We start from the raw sequence: 21,354 nt of genomic DNA, 5'->3' as shown, positions 1-21,354 counted from the left end.
TGATCAGTTATCCTGGAAACAGGGCAGTCAGTTACCCCGGAAACAGGGCAGTCAGTTACCCTGGAAACAGGGCAGTCAATTACCCCGGAAACAGGGTGATCAGTTACCCTGAAAACAGGGAGATCAGTTAACCTGGAAACAGGGCAGTCAATTACCCGGAAACAGGGTGATCAGTTACCCCGGAAACAGGGAGATTAGTTACCCTGGAAACAGGGCTTTCAGTTATCCTGGAAAAAGGGTGGTCAGTGACACTGGAAACAGGGTGGTCAGTTATCCTGGAAACAAGGCGGTCAGTTACCCCGGAAACGGGGCAGTCAGTTACCCCGGAAACAGGGTGATCAGTTATCCTGGAAACAGGGCAGTCATTTAGCCTGGAAACAGGGCAGTCAGTTACCCCGGAAACAGGGCAGTCAGTTACCCTGGAAACAGGGCAGTCAGTTATCCCGGAAACAGGGCAGTCATTTATCCCGGAAACAGGGTGATCAGTTACCCTGGAATAGGGCAGTCAGTTACCCCGGAAACAGGGCAGTCAGTTACCCTGGAAACAGGGCAGTCATTTCTCCCAGATACAGGGCAGTCAGTTTTCCCGGAAACAGGGTGATCAGTTACCCTGGAAACTGGGCAGTCAGTTACCCTGGAAACAGGGCAGTCAGTTACCCCGGAAACTGGGCAGTCATTTACCCCGGAAACAGGGCAGTCAGTTCCCCTGGAAACAGGGCAGTCAGTTACCCTGGAAACAGGGCAGTCAGTTAACCTGGAAACAGGGCAGTCAGTTATCCTGGAAACAGGGCGGTCAGTTACCCCGGAAATAGGTAGGTCAGTTATCCTGGAAACAGGGTGATCAGTTACGCTGGAAACAGGGGAGTCAGTTATACTGGAAACAGGGTGGTCAGTGACCCTGGAAACAGGGTGGTCAGTTACCCCGGAAACAGGGTGATCAGTAATCCTGGAAACAGGGCGGTCAGTTACCCCGGAAACAGGGCAGTCAGTTACCCCGGAAACAGGGCAGTCAGTTACCCCGGAAACAGGACAGTCAGTTACCCCGGAAAGTGGGCAGTCAGTTACCCTGGAAACAGGGCAGTCAGTCACCCTGGAAACTGGTTAGTCAGTTAACCCGGAAACAGGGTGATCTGTTACCCCGGAAACAGGGCAGTCAGTTACCCTGGAAACAGGGCAGTCAGTTAACCTGGAAACAGGGCAGTCAGTTAACCTGGAAATAGGTAGGTCAGTTATCCTGGAAACAGGGCGGTCAGTAACCCCGGAAACAGGGAGATCAGTTACCCCGGAAACAGGGCAGTCAGTTACCGTGGAAACAGGGGAGTCAGTTATCCTGGAAACAGGGTGGTCAGTGACCCTGGAAACAGGGTGGTCAGTTACCCCGGAAACAGGGTGATCAGTTATCCTGGAAACAGGGCGGTCAGTTACCCGGGAAACAGGGCAGTCAGTTACCCCGGAAACAGGGTGATCAGTTATCCTGGAAACAGGGCAGTCAGTTAGCCTGGAAACAGGGCAGTCAGTTACCCCGGAAACAGGGCAGTCAGTTACCCTGGAAAGAGGGCAGTCAGTTATCTTGGAAACAGGGCAGTCAGTTATCCCGGAAACAGGTTATTCAGTTACTCTGGAAACTGGGCAGTCAGTTATCCCGGAAACAGGGTTATCAGTTACCCTGGAAACAGGGCAGTCAGTTATCCCGGAAACAGGGCAGTCAGTTACCCTGGAAACAGGGAAGTCAGTTACCCCGGAAACTGGGCAGTCAGTTACCCCGGAAACAGGGTGATCAGTTACCCCGGAAACAGGGCAGTCAGTTATCCTGGAAACAGGGTAGTTAGTTATCCCGGAAACAGGGTGATCAGTTATCCTGGAAACAGGGCGGTCAGTTACCCCGGAAACAGGGTGATCAGTTATCCTGGAAACAGGGCGGTCAGTTACCCCGGAAACAGGGCAGTCAGTTACCCCGGAAACAGGGTGATCAGTTATCCTGGAAACAGGGTGGTCAGTTACCCCGGAAACAGGGTGATCAGTTGTCCTGGAAACAGGGCGGTCAGTTACCCCGGAAACAGGGCAGTCAGTTACCCCGGAAACAGGGTGATCAGTTATCCTGGAAACCGGGCAGTCAGTTACCCCGGAAACAGGGCAGTCAGTTACCCCGGAAACAGGGCCATCAGTTATCCTGGAAACAGGGCGGTCAGTTAGCCTGGAAACAGGGCAGTCAGTTACCTCGGAAACAGGGCTGTCAGTTACCCTGGAAACAGGGCAGTCAGTTATCCCGGAAACAGGGCATCAGTTATCCCGGAAACAGGGCAGTCAGTTACCCTGGAAACAGGGTATTCAGTTACTTTGGAAACTGGGCAGTCAGTTACCCTGGAAACAGGGCAGTCAGTTACCCCGGAAACAGTGCAGTGAGTTATCCTGGAAACCGAGCAGTCAGTTACCCTGGAAACAGGGCAGTCAGTTATCCTGGAAACAGGGTTATCAGTTACCCTGGAAACAGGGCAGTCAGTTATCCCGGAAACAGGGCAGTCAGTTAACCTGGAAACAGGGCAGACAGTTATCCCGGAAACAGGGCAGTCAGTTAACCTGGAAACAGGGCAGTCAGTTATCCATTAAACAGGGCAGTCAGTTATCCCGGAAACAGGGCAGTCAGTTATCCCGGAAACAGGGCAGACAGTTATCCCGGAAACAGGGCAGTCAGTTATCCTGGAAGCAGAGCGGTCAGTTACCCCGGAAATAGGGCGGTCAGTTATCCTGGAAACAGGGCGGTCAGTTACCCCGGAAACAGGGAGATCTGTTACCCCGGAAACAGGGCAGTCAGTTACCCTGGAAACTGGGCAGTCAGTTACCCTGGAAATAGGATGGTCAGTTACACTGGAAACAGGGTGATCAGTTATCCTGGAAACAGGGCGGTCAGTTCCCTCGGAAACAGGGCAGTCAGTTACCCCAGAAACAGGGCGGTCAGTAACCCTGGAAACAGATTAGTCAGTTACCCCGGAAACAGGGTGGTCAGTTACCCCGGAAACAGAGTGATCAGTTATCCTGGAAACAGGGCAGTCAGTTACCCCGGAAACAGGGCAGTCAGTTACCCTGGAAACAGGGCAGTCAATAACCCCTGAAACAGGGTGATCAGTTACCCTGAAAACAGGGAGATCAGTTAACCTGGAAACAGGGCAGTCAGTTACCCGGAAACAGGGTGATCAGTTACCCCGGAAACAGGGAGATCAGTTACCCTGGAAACAGGGCTTTCAGTTATCCTGGAAACAGGGTGGTCAGTGACACTGGAAACAGGGTGGTCAGTTATCCTGGAAACAAGGCGGTCAGTTACCCCGGAAACGGGGCAGTCAGTTACCCCGGAAACAGGGTGATCAGTTATCCTGGAAACAGGGCAGTCAGTTAGCCTGGAAACAGGGCAGTCAGTTACCCCGGAAACAGGGCAGTCAGTTACCCTGGAAACAGGGCAGTCAGTTATCCCGGAAACAGGGCAGTCATTTATCCCGGAAACAGGGTGATCAGTTACCCTGGAATAGGGCAGTCAGTTACCCCGGAAACAGGGCAGTCAGTTACCCTGGAAACAGGGCAGTCATTACTCCCGGATACAGGGCAGTCAGTTTTCCCGGAAACAGGGTGATCAGTTACCCTGGAAACTGGGCAGTCAGTTACCCTGGAAACAGGGCAGTCAGTTACCCCGGAAACTGGGCAGTCAGTTACCCCGGAAACAGGGCAGTCAGTTCCCCTGGAAACAGGGCAGTCAGTTACCCTGGAAACAGGGCAGTCAGTTAACCTGGAAACAGGGCAGTCAGTTATCCTGGAAACAGGGCGGTCAGTTACCCCGGAAATAGGTAGGTCAGTTATCCTGGAAACAGGGTGATCAGTTACGCTGGAAACAGGGGAGTCAGTTATGCTGGAAACAGGGTGGTCAGTTACCCCGGAAACAGGGTGATCAGTTCTCCTGGAAACAGGGCGGTCAGTTACCCCGGAAACAGGGCAGTCAGTTACCCCGGAAACAGGGTGATCAGTTATCCTGGAAACAGGGCGGTCAGTTACCCCGGAAACAGGGCAGTCATTTACCCCGGAAACAGGGTGATCAGTTATCCTGGAAACAGGGCAGTCAGTTAGCCTGGAAACAGGGCAGTCAGTTACCCCGGAAACAGGGCAGTCAGTTACCCTGGAAACAGGGCAGTCAGTTATCCCGGAAACAGGGCAGTCATTTATCCCGGAAACAGGGTGATCAGTTACCCTGGAAACAGGGCAGTCAGTTACCCTGGAAACAGGGCATTCATTTCTCCCGGAAACAGGGCAGTCAGTTATCCCGGAAACAGGGTAATCAGTTACCCTGGAAACTGGGCAATCAGTTACCCTGGAAACTGGGCAGTCAGTTACCATGGAAACCGGGGAGTCAGTTATCCCGGAAACAGGGTGATCAGTTACCCTGGAAACAGGGCATTCACTTATCCCTGAAACAGGGCCGTCAGTTATCCGGGAAAAAGGGTGATCAGTTACCCTGGAAACTGGGCAGTCAGTTAACCTGGAAACAGGGCAGTCATTTACCCCGGAAGCAGGGCAGTCAGTTACCCAGGAAACAGGGCAGTCATTTCTCCCGGAAAAAGTGCACTCTGTTATCCCGGAAACAGGGTGATCAGTTACCCTGGAAACTGGGCAGTCAGTTACCCTGGAAACAGGGCAGTCAGTTACCCCGGAAACAGGGCAGTCAGTTACCCTGGAAACTGGGCAGTCAGTTACCCTGCAAACAGGGGAGTCAGTTATCCCGGAAACAGCGTGATCAGTTACCCGGAAACAGGGTGATCAGTTACCCCGGAAACAGGGAGATCAGTTACCCTGGAAACAGGGCAGTCAGTTACCCGGAAACAGGGTGATCAGTTACCCCGGAAACAGGGAGATCAGTTACCCTGGAAACAGGGCTTTCAGTTATCCTGGAAACAGGGTGGTCAGTGACACTTGAAACAGGGTGGTCAGTTATCCTGGAAACAAGGCGGTCAGTTACCCCGGAAACGGGGCAGTCAGTTACCCCGGAAACAGGGTGATCAGTTATCCTGGAAACAGGGCAGTCAGTTCGCCTGGAAACAGGGCAGTCAGTTACCCCGGAAACAGGGCAGTCAGTTACCCTGGAAACAGGGCAGTCAGTTATCCCGGAAACAGGGCAATCATTTATCCCGGAAACAGGGTGATCAGTTACCCTGGAATCGGGCAGTCAGTTACCCCGGAAACAGGGCAGTCAGTTACCCTGGAAACAGGGCAGTCATTACTCCCGGATACAGGGCAGTCAGTTTTCCCGGAAACAGGGTGATCAGTTACCCTGGAAACTGGGCAGTCAGTTACCCTGGAAACAGGGCAGTCAGTTACCCCGGAAACTGGGCAGTCAGTTACCCCGGAAACAGGGTGATCAGTTATCCTGGAAACAGGGCAGTCAGTTAGCCTGGAAACAGGGCAGTCAGTTACCTCAGAAACAGGGCTGTCAGTTACCCTGGAAACAGGGCAGTCAGTTATCCCGGAAACAGGGCATCAGTTATCCCGGAAACAGGGCAGTCAGTTACCCTGGAAACAGGGTATTCAGTTACTCTGGAAACTGGGCAGTCAGTTACCCTGGAAACAGGGCAGTCAGTTACCCCGGAAACAGTGCAGTGAGTTATCCTGGAAACCGAGCAGTCAGTTACCCTGGAAACAGGGCAGTCAGTTATCCTGGAAACAGGGTTATCAGTTACCCTGGAAACAGGGCAGTCAGTTATCCCTGAAACAGGGCAGTCAGTTAACTGGAAACAGGGCAGTCAGTTATCCCGTAAACAGGGCACTCAGTTAACCTGGAAACAGGGCAGTCAGTTATCCATTAAACAGGGCAGTCAGTTATCCCGGAAACAGGGCAGTCAGTTATCCTGGAAGCAGAGCGGTCAGTTACCCCGGAAATAGGGCGGTCAGTTATCCTGGAAACAGGGCGGTCAGTTACCCCGGAAACAGGGAGATCTGTTACCCCGGAAACAGGGCAGTCAGTTACCCTGGAAACTGGGCAGTCAGTTACCCTGGAAACAGGGTGATCAGTTATCCTGGAAACAGGGCGGTCAGTTCCCTCGGAAACAGGGCAGTCAGTTACCCCAGAAACAGGGCGGTCAGTAACCCTGGAAACAGATTAGTCAGTTACCCCGGAAACAGGGTGGTCAGTTACCCCGGAAACAGGGTGATCAGTTACCCTGGAAACAGGGCGGTCAGTTACCCCGGAAACAGGGTGATCAGTTATCCTGGAAACAGGGCGGTCAGTTACCCCGGAAACAGGGCAGTCAGTTACCCCGGAAACAGGGTGATCAGTTATCCTGGAAACAGGGTGGTCAGTTACCCCGGAAACAGGGTGATCAGTTGTCCTGGAAACAGGGCGGTCAGTTACCCCGGAAACAGGGCAGCCAGTTACCCCGGAAACAGGGTGATCAGTTATCCTGGAAACAGGGCAGTCAGTTAGCCTGGAAACAGGGCAGTCAGTTACCTCAGAAACAGGGCTGTCAGTTACCCTGGAAACAGGGCAGTCAGTTATCCCGGAAACAGGGCATCAGTTATCCCGGAAACAGGGCAGTCAGTTACCCTGGAAACAGGGTATTCAGTTGCTCTGGAAACTGGGCAGTCAGTTACCCTGGAAACAGGGCAGTCAGTTACCCCGGAAACAGTGCAGTGAGTTATCCTGGAAACCGAGCAGTCAGTTACCCTGGAAACAGGGCAGTCAGTTATCCTGGAAACAGGGTTATCAGTTACCCTGGAAACAGGGCAGTCAGTTATCCCGGAAACAGGGCAGTCAGTTAACCTGGAAACAGGGCAGTCAGTTATCCCGGAAACAGGGCAGTCAGTTAACCTGGAAACAGGGCAGTCAGTTATCCTGGAAGCAGAGCGGTCAGTTACCCCGGAAATAGGGCGGTCAGTTATCCTGGAAACAGGGCGGTCAGTTACCCCGGAAACAGGGAGATCTGTTACCCCGGAAACAGGGCAGTCAGTTACCCTGGAAACTGGGCAGTCAGTTACCCTGGAAATAGGATGGTCAGTTACACTGGAAACAGGGTGATCAGTTATCCTGGAAACAGGGCGGTCAGTTCCCTCGGAAACAGGGCAGTCAGTTACCCCAGAAACAGGGCGGTCAGTAACCCTGGAAACAGATTAGTCAGTTACCCCGGAAACAGGGTGGTCAGTTACCCCGGAAACAGAGTGATCAGTTATCCTGGAAACAGGGCAGTCAGTTACCCCGGAAACAGGGCAGTCAGTTACCCTGGAAACAGGGCAGTCAATTACCCCGGAAACAGGGTGATCAGTTACCCTGAAAACAGGGAGATCAGTTAACCTGGAAACAGGGCAGTCAGTTACCCGGAAACAGGGTGATCAGTTACCCCGGAAACAGGGAGATCAGTTACCCTGGAAAAAGGGCTTTCAGTTATCCTGGAAACAGGGTGGTCAGTGACACTTGAAACAGGGTGGTCAGTTATCCTGGAAACAAGGCGGTCAGTTACCCCGGAAACGGGGCAGTCAGTTACCCCGGAAACAGGGTGATCAGTTATCCTGGAAACAGGGCAGTCAGTTAGCCTGGAAACAGGGCTGTCAGTTACCCCGGAAACAGGGCAGTCAGTTACCCTGGAAACAGGGCAGTCAGTTATCCCGGAAACAGGGCAGTCATTTATCCCGGAAACAGGGTGATCAGTTACCCTGGAATAGGGCAGTCAGTTACCCCGGAAACAGGGCAGTCAGTTACCCTGGAAACAGGGCAGTCATTACTCCCGGATACAGGGCAGACAGTTTTCCCGGAAACAGAGCAGTCAGTTATCCCGGAAAAAGGGTGATCAGTTACCCTGGAAACAGGGCTGTCAGTTACCCCGTAAACAGGGCAGTCAGTTACCCCGGAAGCAGGGCAGTCAGTTACCCAGGAAACAGGACAGTCAGTTACCCCGGAAACTGGGCAGTCAGTTACCCTGGAAACAGGGCAGTTAGTCACCCTGGAAACTGGTTAATCAGTTAACCCGGAAACAGGGTGATCTGTTACCCCGGAAACAGGGCAGTCAGTTCCCCTGGAAACAGGGCAGTCAGTTACCCTGGAAACAGGGGAGTCAGTTATCCTGGAAACAGGGTGGTCAGTGACCCTGGAAACAGGGTGGTCAGTTACCCCGGAAACAGGGTGATCAGTTATCCTGGAAACAGTGCGGTCAGTTACCCCGGAAACAGGGCAGTCAGTTACCCCGGAAACAGGGTGATCTGTTACCCTGGAAACAGGTTATTCAGTTACTCTGGAAACTGGGCAGTCATTAACCCGGAAACAGGGCAGTCAGTTATCCCGGAAACAGGGTTATCAGTTACCCTGGAAACAGGGCAGTCAGTTATCCCGGAAACAGGGCAGTCAGTTACCCTGGAAACAGGGAGGTCAGTTACCCCGGAAACTGGGCAGTCAGTTACCCCGGAAACAGGGTGATCAGTTACCCCGGAAACAGGGCAGTCAGTTATCCTGGAAACAGGGCAGTTAGTTATCCCGGAAACAGGGTGATAATTTACCCTGGAAACTGGGCAGTCAGTTACCCTGGAAACAGGGCGGTCAGTTACCCTGGAAACAGGGCAGTCAATTATCCTGGAAACAGGGTGATCAGTTACACTGGAAGGTGGGCTGTCAGTTACCCTGGAAACAGGGCAGTCAGTTACCCTGGAAACTGGGCAGTCAGTTACCCCGGAAACAGGGCAGTTAGTTACCCTGGAAACTGGGCAGTCAGTTACCCTGGAAACTGGGCAGTCAGTTCCCCCGGAAACAGGGCAGTTTGTTGCCCTGGAAACAGGGCAGTCAGTTACCCCGGAAACATGGTGATCCGTTGCACTGGAAACAGGGAGATCAGTTACCCTGGAAACAGGGCAGTCAGTTACCCTGGAAACAGGGCAGTCAGTTACCCTGGAAACAGGGTGATCAGTTACCCCGGAAACAGGGAGATCAGTTACCCTGGAAACAGGGCTTTCAGTTATCCTGGAAACAGGGTGGTCAGTGACCCTGGAAACAGGGCGGTCAGTTACCCCGGAAACAGGGCAGTCAGTTACCCCGGAAACAGGGTGATCAGTTATCCTGGAAACAGGGCAGTCAGTTAGCCTGGAAACAGGGCAGTCAGTTATCCCGGAAACAGGGTAAGTCAGTTACCCTGGAAACAGGGCAGTCAGTTATCCCGGAAACAGGGCAGTCAGTTATCCCGGAAACAGGGTGATCAGTTACCCTGGAAACAGGGCAGTCAGTTACCCTGGAAACTGGGCAGTCAGTTACCCTGGAAACAGGGCAGTCAGTCACCCTGGAAACTGGGCAGTCAGTTGCCCCGGAAACAGGGTGATCAGTTACCCCGGAAACAGGGCAGTCAGTTACCATGGAAACTGGGCAGTCAGTTACCCTGGAAACAGGGAAGTCAGTTACCCCGGAAACTGGGCAGTCAGTTACCCCGGAAACAGGGCAGTTAGTTATCCCGGAAACAGGGTGATAATTTACCCTGGAAACTGGGCAGTCAGTTACCCTGGAAACAGGGCGGTCAGTTACCCTGGAAACAGGGCAGTCAATTATCCTGGAAACAGGGTGATCAGTTACACTGGAAGGTGGGCTGTCAGTTACCCTGGAAACAGGGCAGTCAGTTACCCTGGAAACTGGGCAGTCAGTTACCCCGGAAACAGGGCAGTTAGTTACCCTGGAAACTGGGCAGTCAGTTACCCTGGAAACTGGGCAGTCAGTTCCCCCGGAAACAGGGCGGTCAGTTGCCCTGGAAACAGGGCAGTCAGTTACCCCGGAAACATGGTGATCCGTTGCACTGGAAACAGTGTGGTAAGTGACCCCTGAAACATGGCGGTCAATTACCCTGGAAACAGGGGAGTCAGTTATCCTGGAAACGGGGTGGTCAGTGACACTGGAAACAGTGTGGTAAGTGACCCCAGAACAGGGTGATCAGTTATCGTGGAAACAGGGCGGTCAGTTACCCCGGAAACAGGGCAGTCAGTTACCGCGGAAACAGGGTGATCAGTTATCCTGGAAACAGGGCCGTCAGTTAGCTTGGAAACAGGATAGTCAGTTACCCCGGAAACAGGGCAGTCAGTTATCCTGGAAACAGGGCAGTCAGTTATCCCGGAAACAGGGCAGTCAGTTGTCCCGGAAACAGGGTGATCAGTTACCCTGGAAACAGGGCAGTCAGTTACACCGGAAACAGGGCAATCAGTTACCCTGGAAACAGGGCAGTCAGTTATCCCGGAAACAGGGCAGTCAGTTAACCTGGAAACAGGGCGGTCAGTTATCCAGTAAACAGGGCAGTCAGTTATCCCGGAAACAGGGCATTCAGTTATCCTGGAAACAGGGCGGTCAGTTACCCCGGAAATAGGGCGGTCAGTTACCCTGGAAACTGGGCAGTCAGTTACCCTGGAAACAGGATGGTCAGTTACCCTGGAAACAGGGTGATCAGTTATCCTGGAAACAGGGCGGTCAGTTACCCCGGAAACAGGGCAGTCAGTTACCCCAGAAACAGGGCGGTCAGTAACCCTGGAAACAGATTAGTCAGTTACCCTGGAAACAGGGTGGTCAGTTACCCCGGAAACAGGGTGATCAGTTATCCTGGAAACAGGGCGGTCGGTCAGTTACCCCGGAAACAGGGCAGTCAGTTACCCCGGAAACAGGGTGATCAGTTATCCTGGAAACAGGGCAGTCAGTTACACTGGAAACAGGGCAGTCAGTTACCCTGGAAACAGGGCAGTCATTTCTCCCGGAAACTGGGCAGTCAGTTATCCCGGAAACAGGGTGATCAGTTACCCTGGAAACTGGGCAGTCAGTTACCCTGGAAACAGGGCAGTCAGTTACCCCGGAAACAGGGCAATCAATTAACCTGGAAACAGGGCGGTCAGTTATCCAGTAAACAGGGCAGTCAGTTATCCCGGAAACAGGGCAGTCAGTTATCCTGGAAATAGGGCATTCAGTTACCCCGGAAATAGGGCAGTCAGTTATCCTGGAAACTGGGCAGTCAGTTACCCCGGAAACAGGGCAGTTAGTTACCCTGGAAACTGGGCAGTCAGTTACCCTGGAAACTGGGCAGTCAGTTCCCCCGGAAACAGGGCGGTCAGTTGCCCTGGAAACAGGGCAGTCAGTTACCCCGGAAACATGGTGATCCGTTGCACTGGAAACAGTGTGGTAAGTGACCCCGGAAACAGGGCGGTCAGTTACCCTGGAAACAGGGGAGTCAGTTATCCTGGAAACGGGGTGGTCAGTGACACTGGAAACAGTGTGGTAAGTGACCCCGGAAACAGGGTGATCAGTTATCGTGGAAACAGGGCGGTCAGTTACCCCGGAAACAGGGCAGTCAGTTACCGCGGAAACAGGGTGATCAGTTATCCTGGAAACAGGGCCGTCAGTTAGCATGGAAACAGGATAGTCAGTTACCCCGGAAACAGGGCAGTCAGTTATCCTGGAAACAGGGCAGTCAGTTATCCCGGAAACAGGGCAGTCAGTTGTCCCGGAAACAGGGTGATCAGTTACCCTGGAAACAGGGCAGTCAGTTACACCGGAAACAGGGCAATCAGTTACCCTGGAAACAGGGCAGTCAGTTATCCCGGAAACAGGGCAGTCAGTTAACCTGGAAACAGGGCGGTCAGTTATCCAGTAAACAGGGCAGTCAGTTATCCCGGAAACAGGGCATTCAGTTATCCTGGAAACAGGGCGGTCAGTTACCCCGGAAATAGGGCGTTCAGTTACCCTGGAAACTGGGCAGTCAGTTACCCTGGAAACAGGATGGTCAGTTACCCTGGAAACAGGGTGATCAGTTATCCTGGAAACAGGGCGGTCAGTTACCCCGGAAACAGGGCAGTCAGTTACCCCAGAAACAGGGCGGTCAGTAACCCTGGAAACAGATTAGTCAGTTACCCTGGAAACAGGGTGGTCAGTTACCCCGGAAACAGGGTGATCAGTTATCCTGGAAACAGGGCGGTCGGTCAGTTACCCCGGAAACAGGGCAGTCAGTTACCCCGGAAACAGGGTGATCAGTTATCCTGGAAACAGGGCAGTCAGTTACACTGGAAACAGGGCAGTCAGTTACCCTGGAAACAGGGCAGTCATTTCTCCCGGAAACTGGGCAGTCAGTTATCCCGGAAACAGGGTGATCAGTTACCCTGGAAACTGGGCAGTCAGTTACCCTGGAAACAGGGCAGTCAGTTACCCCGGAAACAGGGCAATCAATTAACCTGGAAACAGGGCGGTCAGTTATCCAGTAAACAGCGCAGTCAGTTATCCCGGAAACAGGGCAGTCAGTTATCCTGGAAACAGGGCATTCAGTTACCCCGGAAATAGGGCAGTCAGTTATCCTGGAAACAGGGCGGTCAGTTACCCTGGAAACAGGAGATCTGTTACCCCGGAAACAGGGCAGTCAGTTACCCTGGAAACTGGGCAGTCAGTTACCCTGGTAACAGGATGGTCAGTTACCCTGGAAGCAGGGTGATCAGTTATCCTGGAAACAGGGCGGTCAGTTACCCCGGAAACAGGGCAGTCAGTTACCCCAGAAAAAGGGCGGTCAGTAACCCTGGAAACAGATTAGTCAGTTACACTGGAAACAGGGTGGTCAGTTACCCCGGAAACAGGGTGATCAGTTATCCTGGAAACAGGGCGGTCGGTCAGTTACCCCGGAAACAGGGCAGTCTGTTACCCCGGAAACAGGGTGATCAGTTATCCTGGAAACAGGGCAGTCAGTTAGCCTGGAAACAGGGCAGTCAGTTATCGCGGAAACAGGGCAGTCAGTTACCCTGGAAACTGGGCAGTCAGTTAACCTGGAAACAGGGCAGTCAGTTACCCCGGAAACATAGCAGTCAGTTACCCTGGAAACTGGGCAGTCAGTTACCCTGGAAACAGGGGAGTCAGTTATCCCGGAAACAGGGTGATCAGTTACCCTGGAAACAGGGCAGTCAGTTATCCCGGAAACAGGGCAGTCAGTTATCCCGGAAAAAGGGTGATCAGTTACCCAGGAAACTGGGCAGTCAGTTAACCAGGAAACAGGGCAGTCAGTTACCCTGGAAGCAGGGCAGTCAATTACCCTGGAAACAGGGCTGTCAGTTAACCCGGAAAGTGGGCAGTCAGTTACCCTGGAAACAGGGCAGTCAGTCACCCTGGAAACTGGGCAGTCAGTTACCCTGGAAACAGGATGGTCAGTTCCCCTGGAAGCAGGGTGATCAGTTATCCTGGAAACAGGGCGGTCAGTTACCCCGGAAACAGGGCAGTCAGTTACCCCAGAAACAGGGCGGTCAGTTACCCTGGAAACAGATTAGTCAGTTACACTGGAAACAGGGTGGTCAGTTACCCCGGAAACAGGGTGATCAGTTATCCTGGAAACAGGGCGGTCGGTCAGTTACCCCGGAATCAGGGCAGTCAGTTACCCCGGAAACAGGGTGATCAGTTATCCTGGAAACAGGGCAGTCAGTTAGCCTGGAAACAGGGCAGTCAGTTATCCCGGAAACAGGGCAGTCAGTTATCCCGGAAAAAGGGTGATCAGTTACCCTGGAAACTGGGCAGTCAGTTAACCTGGAAACAGGCCAGTCAATTACCCCGGAAGCAGGGTAGTCAATTAGCCAGGAAACAGGGCAGTCAGTTACCCCGGAAAGTGGGCAGTCAGTTACCCTGGAAACAGGGCAGTCAGTCACCCTGGAAACTGGTTAGTCAGTTACCCCGGAAACAGGGTGATCATTTACCCCGGAAACAGGGCAGTCTGTTACCCTGGAAACAGGGCAGTCAGTTACACTGCAAACAGGGCGGTCAGTTACCCCGGAAATAGGTAGGTCAGTTATCCTGGAAACAGGGCGGTCAGTTACCCCGGAAACAGGGCAGTCAGTTACCCTGGAAACAGGGCAGTCAGTTTTCCTGAAAACAGGGTGATCAGTTGTCCTGGAAGCAGGGCGGTCAGTTACCCCGGAAACAGGGCAGTCAGTTACCCTGGAAACAGGTGATCAGTTATCCTGGAAACAGGGCAGTCAGTTAGCCTGGAAACAGGGCAGGCAGTTACCCCGGAAACAGGGCAGTCAGTTACCCTGGAAACAGGGCAGTCAGTTATCCCGGAAACAGGGCATCAGTTATCCCGGAAACAGGGCAGTCAGTTACCCTGGAAACAGAGCAGTCAGTTATCCCGGAAACAGGGCAGTCAGTTACCCTGGAAACAGGGTATTCAGTTACTCTGGAAACTGGGCAGTCAGTTACCCTGGAAACAGGGCAATCAGTTACCCCGGAAACAGGGCAGTCAGTTACCCTGGAAACCGAGCAGTCAGTTACCCTGGAAACAGGGCAGTCAGTTATCCTGGAAACAGGGTTATCAGTTACCCTGGAAACAGGGCAGTCAGTTATCCCGGAAACAGGGCAGTCAGTTAACCTGGAAACAGGGCAGTCAGTTATCCCGGAAACAGGGCAGTCAGTTAACCTGGAAACAGGGCAGTCAGTTATCCATTAAACAGGGCAGTCAGTTATCCCGGAAACAGGGCAGTCAGTTATCCTGGAAGCAGAGCGGTCAGTTACCCCGGAAATAGGGCGGTCAGTTATCCTGGAAACAGGGCGGTCAGTTACCCCGGAAACAGGGAGATCTGTTACCCCGGAAACAGGGCAGTCAGTTACCCTGGAAACAGATTAGTCAGTTACCCTGGAAACAGGGTGGTCAGTTCCCCCGGAAACAGGGTGATCAGTTATCCTGGAAACAGGGCAGTCAGTTACCCCGGAAACAGGGCAGTCAGTTACCCTGGAAGCAGGGCAGTCAGTTACCCCGGAAACAGGGTGATCAGTTACCCTGGAAACAGGGTGATCAGTTACCCCGGAAATAGGGCGGTCAGTTATCCTGGAAACAGGGCGGTGAGTTACCCCGGAAACAGGGAGATCTGTTACCCCGGAAACAGGGCAGTCAGTTACCCTGGAAACAGATTAGTCAGTTACCCTGGAAATAGGATGGTCAGTTACACTGGAAACAGGGTGATCAGTTATCCTGGAAGCAGGGCGGTCAGTTTCCCCGGAAACAGGGCAGTCAGTTACCCCAGAAACAGGGCGGTCAGTAACCCTGGAAACAGATTAGTCAGTTACCCTGGAAACAGGGTGGTCAGTTCCCCCGGAAACAGAGTGATCAGTTATCCTGGAAACAGGGCAGTCAGTTACCCCGGAAACAGGGCAGTCAGTTACCCTGGAAACAGGGCAGTCTGTTACCTCGGAAACAGGGTAATCAGTTACCCTGGAAACAGGGAGATCAGTTAACCTGGAAACAGGGCAGTCAGTTACCCGGAAACAGGGTGATCAGTTACCCCGGAAACAGGGAGATCAGTTACCCTGGAAACAGGGCTTTCAGTTATCCTGGAAACAGGGTGGTCAGTGACGCTGGAAACAGGGTGGTCAGTTATCCTGGAAACAGGGCGGTCAGTTACCCCGGAAACGGGGCAGTCAGTTACCCCGGAAACAGGGTGATCAGTTATCCTGGAAACAGGGCAGTCAGTTATCCCGGAAACAGGGCAGTCATTTATCCCGGAAACAGGGTGATCAGTTACCCTGGAAACAGGGCAGTCAGTTATCCCGGAAACAGGGCAGTCAGTTACCCTGGAAACAGGGCAGTCATTTCTCCCTGAAACAGGGCAGTCAGTTTTCCCGGAAACAGGGTGATCAGTTACCCTGGAAACTGGGCAGTCAGTTACCCTGGAAACAGGGCAGTCAGTTACCCCGGAAACTGGGCAGTCAGTTACCCTGGAAACAGGGCAGTCAGTCACCCTGGAAACTGGTTAGTCAGTTACCCCGGAAACAGGGTGATCATTTACCCCGGAAACAGGGCAGTCAGTTCCCCTGGAAACAGGGCAGTCAGTTACCCTGGAAACAGGGCAGTCAGTTAACCTCAAACAGGGCAGTCAGTTATCCTGGAAACAGGGCGGTCAGTTACCCCGGAAATAGGTAGGTCAGTTATCCTGGAAACAGGGTGATCAGTTACGCTGGAAACAGGGGAGTCAGTTTTCCTGGAAACAGGGTGGTCAGTGACCCTGGAAACAGGGTGGTCAGTTACCCCGGAAACAGGGTGATCAGTTATCCTGGAAACAGGGCGGTCAGTTACCCCGGAAACAGGGCAGTCAGTTACCCCGGAAACAGGGTGATCAGTTATCCTGGAAACAGGGCAGTCAGTTAGCCTGGAAACAGGGCAGTCAGTTACCCCGGAAACAGGGTGATCAGTTATCCTGGAAACAGGGCAGTCAGTTAGCCTGGAAACAGGGCAGTCAGTTACCCCGGAAACAGGGCAGTCAGTTACCCTGGAAACAGGGCAGTCAGTTATCCCGGAAACAGGGCAGTCATTTATCCCGGAAACAGGGTGATCAGTTACCCTGGAAACAGGGCAGTCAGTTACCCCGGAAACAGGGCAGTCAGTTACCCTGGAAACAGGGCATTCATTTCTCCCGGAAACAGGGCAGTCAGTTATCCCGGAAACAGGGTGATCAGTTACCCTGGAAACTGGGCAATCAGTTACCCTGGAAACAGGGCAGTCAGTTACCCCGCAAACAGCGCAGTCAGTTACCCTGGAAACTGGGCAGTCAGTTACCATGGAAACCGGGGAGTCAGTTATCCCGGAAACAGGGTGATCAGTTACCCTGGAAACAGGGCATTCACTTATCCCTGAAACAGGGCAGTCAGTTACCCCGGAAACTGGGCAGTCAGTTACTCTGGAAACAGGGCAGTCAGTTACCCCGGAAACAGGGCAATCAGTTACCCTGGAAACAGGGGAGTCAGTTATCCTGGAAACAGGGTTATCAGTTACCCTGGAAACAGGGCAGTCATTTATCCCGGAAACCGGGCAGTCAGTTACCCTGGAAACAGGGCAGTCAGTTATCCCGGAAACAGGGCAGTGAGTTAACCTGGAAACAGGGCGGTCAGTTACCCCGGATAATGGGGCAATCAGTTACCCTGGAAACAGCGGAGTCAGTTATCCTGGAAACTGGGAGATCTGTTACCCTGGAAACAGGGCAGTCAGTTATCCCGGAAACCGGGCAGTCAGTTACCCTGGAAACAGGGGAGTCAGTTATCCTGGAAACAGGGTTATCAGTTACCCTGGAAACAGGGCAGTCAGTTATCCCGGAAACCGGGCAGTCAGTTACCCCGGGAACAGGGCAGTCATTTACCCTGGAAACAGATTAGTCAGTTACCCCGGACACAGGGTGGTCAGTTACCCCGGAAACAGAGTGATCAGTTATCCTGGAAACAGGGCAGTCAGTTACCCTGGAAACAGGGCAGTCAGTTATCCCGGAAACCGGGCAGTCAGTTACCCTGGAAACAGGGGAGTCAGTTATCCTGGAAACAGGGTTATCAGTTACCCTGGAAACAGGGCAGTCAGTTATCCCGGAAACCGGGCAGTCAGTTACCCCGGGAACAGGGCAGTCATTTACCCTGGAAACAGATTAGTCAGTTACCCCGGACACAGGGTGGTCAGTTACCCCGGAAACAGAGTGATCAGTTATCCTGGAAACAGGGCAGTCAGTTACCCTGGAAACAGGGCAGTCAGTTATCCCGGAAACAGGGCAGTCAGTTATCCCGGAAACAGGGTGATCAGTTACCCTGGAATCAGGGCAATCAGTTACCCCGGAAACAGGGCACACAGTTATCCCTGAAACAGGGCGGTCAGTTACCCTGGAAACAGGGCCGTCATTTACCCCGGAAACAGGGTGATCCGTTACCCCGGAAACAGGGTGAACAGTTACCCTGGAAACTGGGCAGTCTGTTACCCCGGAAACAGGGCAGTCAGTTATCCTGGAAACAGGGCAGTCAGTTATCCCGGAAACAGGGCAGTCATTTATCCCGTAAACAGGGTGATCAGTTACCCTGGAAACAGGGCAGTCAGTTACCCTGGAAACAGGGCAGTCAGTTAACCTGGAAACTGGGCAGTCAGTTGCCCTGGAAACAGGGCAGTCAGTTATCCCAGAAACAGGGTGATCAGTTACCCTGGAAACTGGGCAGTCAGTTGCCCTGGAAACAGGGTATTCAGTTATCCCGGAAACAGGGTGATCAGTTACCCCGGAAACAGGGCAGTTAGTTACCCTGGAAACTGGGCAGTCAGTTACCTGGAAACTGGGCAGTCAGTTACCCTGGAAACAGGGCAGTCAGTTACGCTGGAAACTGGGCAGTCAGTTACCCCGGAAACAGGGCAGTCAGTAACCCTGGAAACAGATTACTCAGTTTCTCCGGAAACAGGGTGATCGGTTATACTGGAAACAGGGCGGTCAGTTACCCTGGAAACAGGGCAGTTTTTTACCCTGGAAATAGGGCTCACAGTTATCCCTGAAACAGGGCGGTCAGTTACCCTGGAAACAGGGCAGTCATTGACCCCGGAAACAGGGTGATCCGTTACCCCGGAAATAGGGTGAACAGTTACCCTGGAAACTGGGCAGTCAGTTACCCCGGAAACAGGGCGGTCAGTTGCCCTGGAAACAGGGCAGTCAGTTACCCCGGAAACATGGTGATCCGTTGCACTGGAAACAGGGAGATCAGTTACCCTGGAAACAGGGCAGTCAGTTACCCCGGAAACAGGGTGATCAGTTACCCTGGAAACAGGGACATCAGATACCCTGGAAACAGGGCAGTCAGTTACCCGGAAACAGGGTGATCAGTTACCCCGGAAACATTGAGATCAGTTACCCTGGAAACAGGGCTTTCAGTTATCCTGGAAACAGGGTGGTCAGTGACCCTGGAAACAGGGTGGTCAGTTACCCCGGAAACAGGGTGATCAGTTATCCTGGAAACAGGGCGGTCAGTTACCCCGGAAACAGGGCGCTCAGTTATCCCGGAAACAGGGTGATCAGTTATCCTGGAAACAGGGCAGTCAGTTACCCCGGAAACAGGGTGATCAGTTACCCTGGAAACAGGGTGATCAGTTACCCCGGAAATAGGGCGGTCAGTTATCCTGGAAACAGGGCGGTGAGTTACCCCGGAAACAGGGAGATCTGTTACCCCGGAAACAGGGCAGTCAGTTACCCTGGAAACAGATTAGTCAGTTACCCTGGAAATAGGATGGTCAGTTACACTGGAAACAGGGTGATCAGTTATCCTGGAAGCAGGGCGGTCAGTTTCCCCGGAAACAGGGCAGTCAGTTACCCCAGAAACAGGGCGGTCAGTAACCCTGGAAACAGATTAGTCAGTTACCCTGGAAACAGGGTGGTCAGTTCCCCCGGAAACAGAGTGATCAGTTATCCTGGAAACAGGGCAGTCAGTTACCCCGGAAACAGGGCAGTCAGTTACCCTGGAAACAGGGCAGTCTGTTACCTCGGAAACAGGGTAATCAGTTACCCTGGAAACAGGGAGATCAGTTAACCTGGAAACAGGGCAGTCAGTTACCCGGAAACAGGGTGATCAGTTACCCCGGAAACAGGGAGATCAGTTACCCTGGAAACAGGGCTTTCAGTTATCCTGGAAACAGGGTGGTCAGTGACGCTGGAAACAGGGTGGTCAGTTATCCTGGAAACAGGGCGGTCAGTTACCCCGGAAACGGGGCAGTCAGTTACCCCGGAAACAGGGTGATCAGTTATCCTGGAAACAGGGCAGTCAGTTAGCCTGGAAACAGGGCAGTCAGTTACCCCGGAAACAGGGCAGTCAGTTACCCTGGAAACAGGGCAGTCAGTTATCCCGGAAACAGGGCAGTCATTTATCCCGGAAACAGGGTGATCAGTTACCCTGGAAACAGGGCAGTCAGTTATCCCGGAAACAGGGCAGTCAGTTACCCTGGAAACAGGGCAGTCATTTCTCCCTGAAACAGGGCAGTCAGTTTTCCCGGAAACAGGGTGATCAGTTACCCTGGAAACTGGGCAGTCAGTTACCCTGGAAACAGGGCAGTCAGTTACCCCGGAAACTGGGCAGTCAGTTACCCTGGAAACAGGGCAGTCAGTCACCCTGGAAACTGGTTAGTCAGTTACCCCGGAAACAGGGTGATCATTTACCCCGGAAACAGGGCAGTCAGTTCCCCTGGAAACAGGGCAGTCAGTTACCCTGGAAACAGGGCAGTCAGTTAACCTCAAACAGGACAGTCAGTTATCCTGGAAACAGGGCGGTCAGTTACCCCGGAAATAGGTAGGTCAGTTATCCTGGAAACAGGGTGATCAGTTACGCTGGAAACAGGGGAGTCAGTTTTCCTGGAAACAGGGTGGTCAGTGACCCTGGAAACAGGGTGGTCAGTTACCCCGGAAACAGGGTGATCAGTTATCCTGGAAACAGGGCGGTCAGTTACCCCGGAAACAGGGCAGTCAGTTACCCCGGAAACAGGGTGATCAGTTATCCTGGAAACAGGGCAGTCAGTTAGCCTGGAAACAGGGCAGTCAGTTACCCCGGAAACAGGGTGATCAGTTATCCTGGAAACAGGGCAGTCAGTTAGCCTGGAAACAGGGCAGTCAGTTACCCCGGAAACAGGGCAGTCAGTTACCCTGGAAACAGGGCAGTCAGTTATCCCGGAAACAGGGCAGTCATTTATCCCGGAAACAGGGTGATCAGTTACCCTGGAAACAGGGCAGTCAGTTACCCCGGAAACAGGGCAGTCAGTTACCCTGGAAACAGGGCATTCATTTCTCCCGGAAACAGGGCAGTCAGTTATCCCGGAAACAGGGTGATCAGTTACCCTGGAAACTGGGCAATCAGTTACCCTGGAAACAGGGCAGTCAGTTACCCCGCAAACAGCGCAGTCAGTTACCCTGGAAACTGGGCAGTCAGTTACCATGGAAACCGGGGAGTCAGTTATCCCGGAAACAGGGTGATCAGTTACCCTGGAAACAGGGCATTCACTTATCCCTGAAACAGGGCAGTCAGTTACCCCGGAAACTGGGCAGTCAGTTACTCTGGAAACAGGGCAGTCAGTTACCCCGGAAACAGGGCAATCAGTTACCCTGGAAACAGGGGAGTCAGTTATCCTGGAAACAGGGTTATCAGTTACCCTGGAAACAGGGCAGTCATTTATCCCGGAAACCGGGCAGTCAGTTACCCTGGAAACAGGGCAGTCAGTTATCCCGGAAACAGGGCAGTGAGTTAACCTGGAAACAGGGCGGTCAGTTACCCCGGATAATGGGGCAATCAGTTACCCTGGAAACAGCGGAGTCAGTTATCCTGGAAACTGGGAGATCTGTTACCCTGGAAACAGGGCAGTCAGTTATCCCGGAAACCGGGCAGTCAGTTACCCTGGAAACAGGGGAGTCAGTTATCCTGGAAACAGGGTTATCAGTTACCCTGGAAACAGGGCAGTCAGTTATCCCGGAAACCGGGCAGTCAGTTACCCCGGGAACAGGGCAGTCATTTACCCTGGAAACAGATTAGTCAGTTACCCCGGACACAGGGTGGTCAGTTACCCCGGAAACAGAGTGATCAGTTATCCTGGAAACAGG

Source organism: Heterodontus francisci, chromosome 16, assembly GCF_036365525.1.
Source record: "Heterodontus francisci isolate sHetFra1 chromosome 16, sHetFra1.hap1, whole genome shotgun sequence".
Lineage (NCBI taxonomy): Eukaryota > Metazoa > Chordata > Chondrichthyes > Heterodontiformes > Heterodontidae > Heterodontus > Heterodontus francisci.
Note: the sequence above shows the minus strand (reverse complement) of the source record.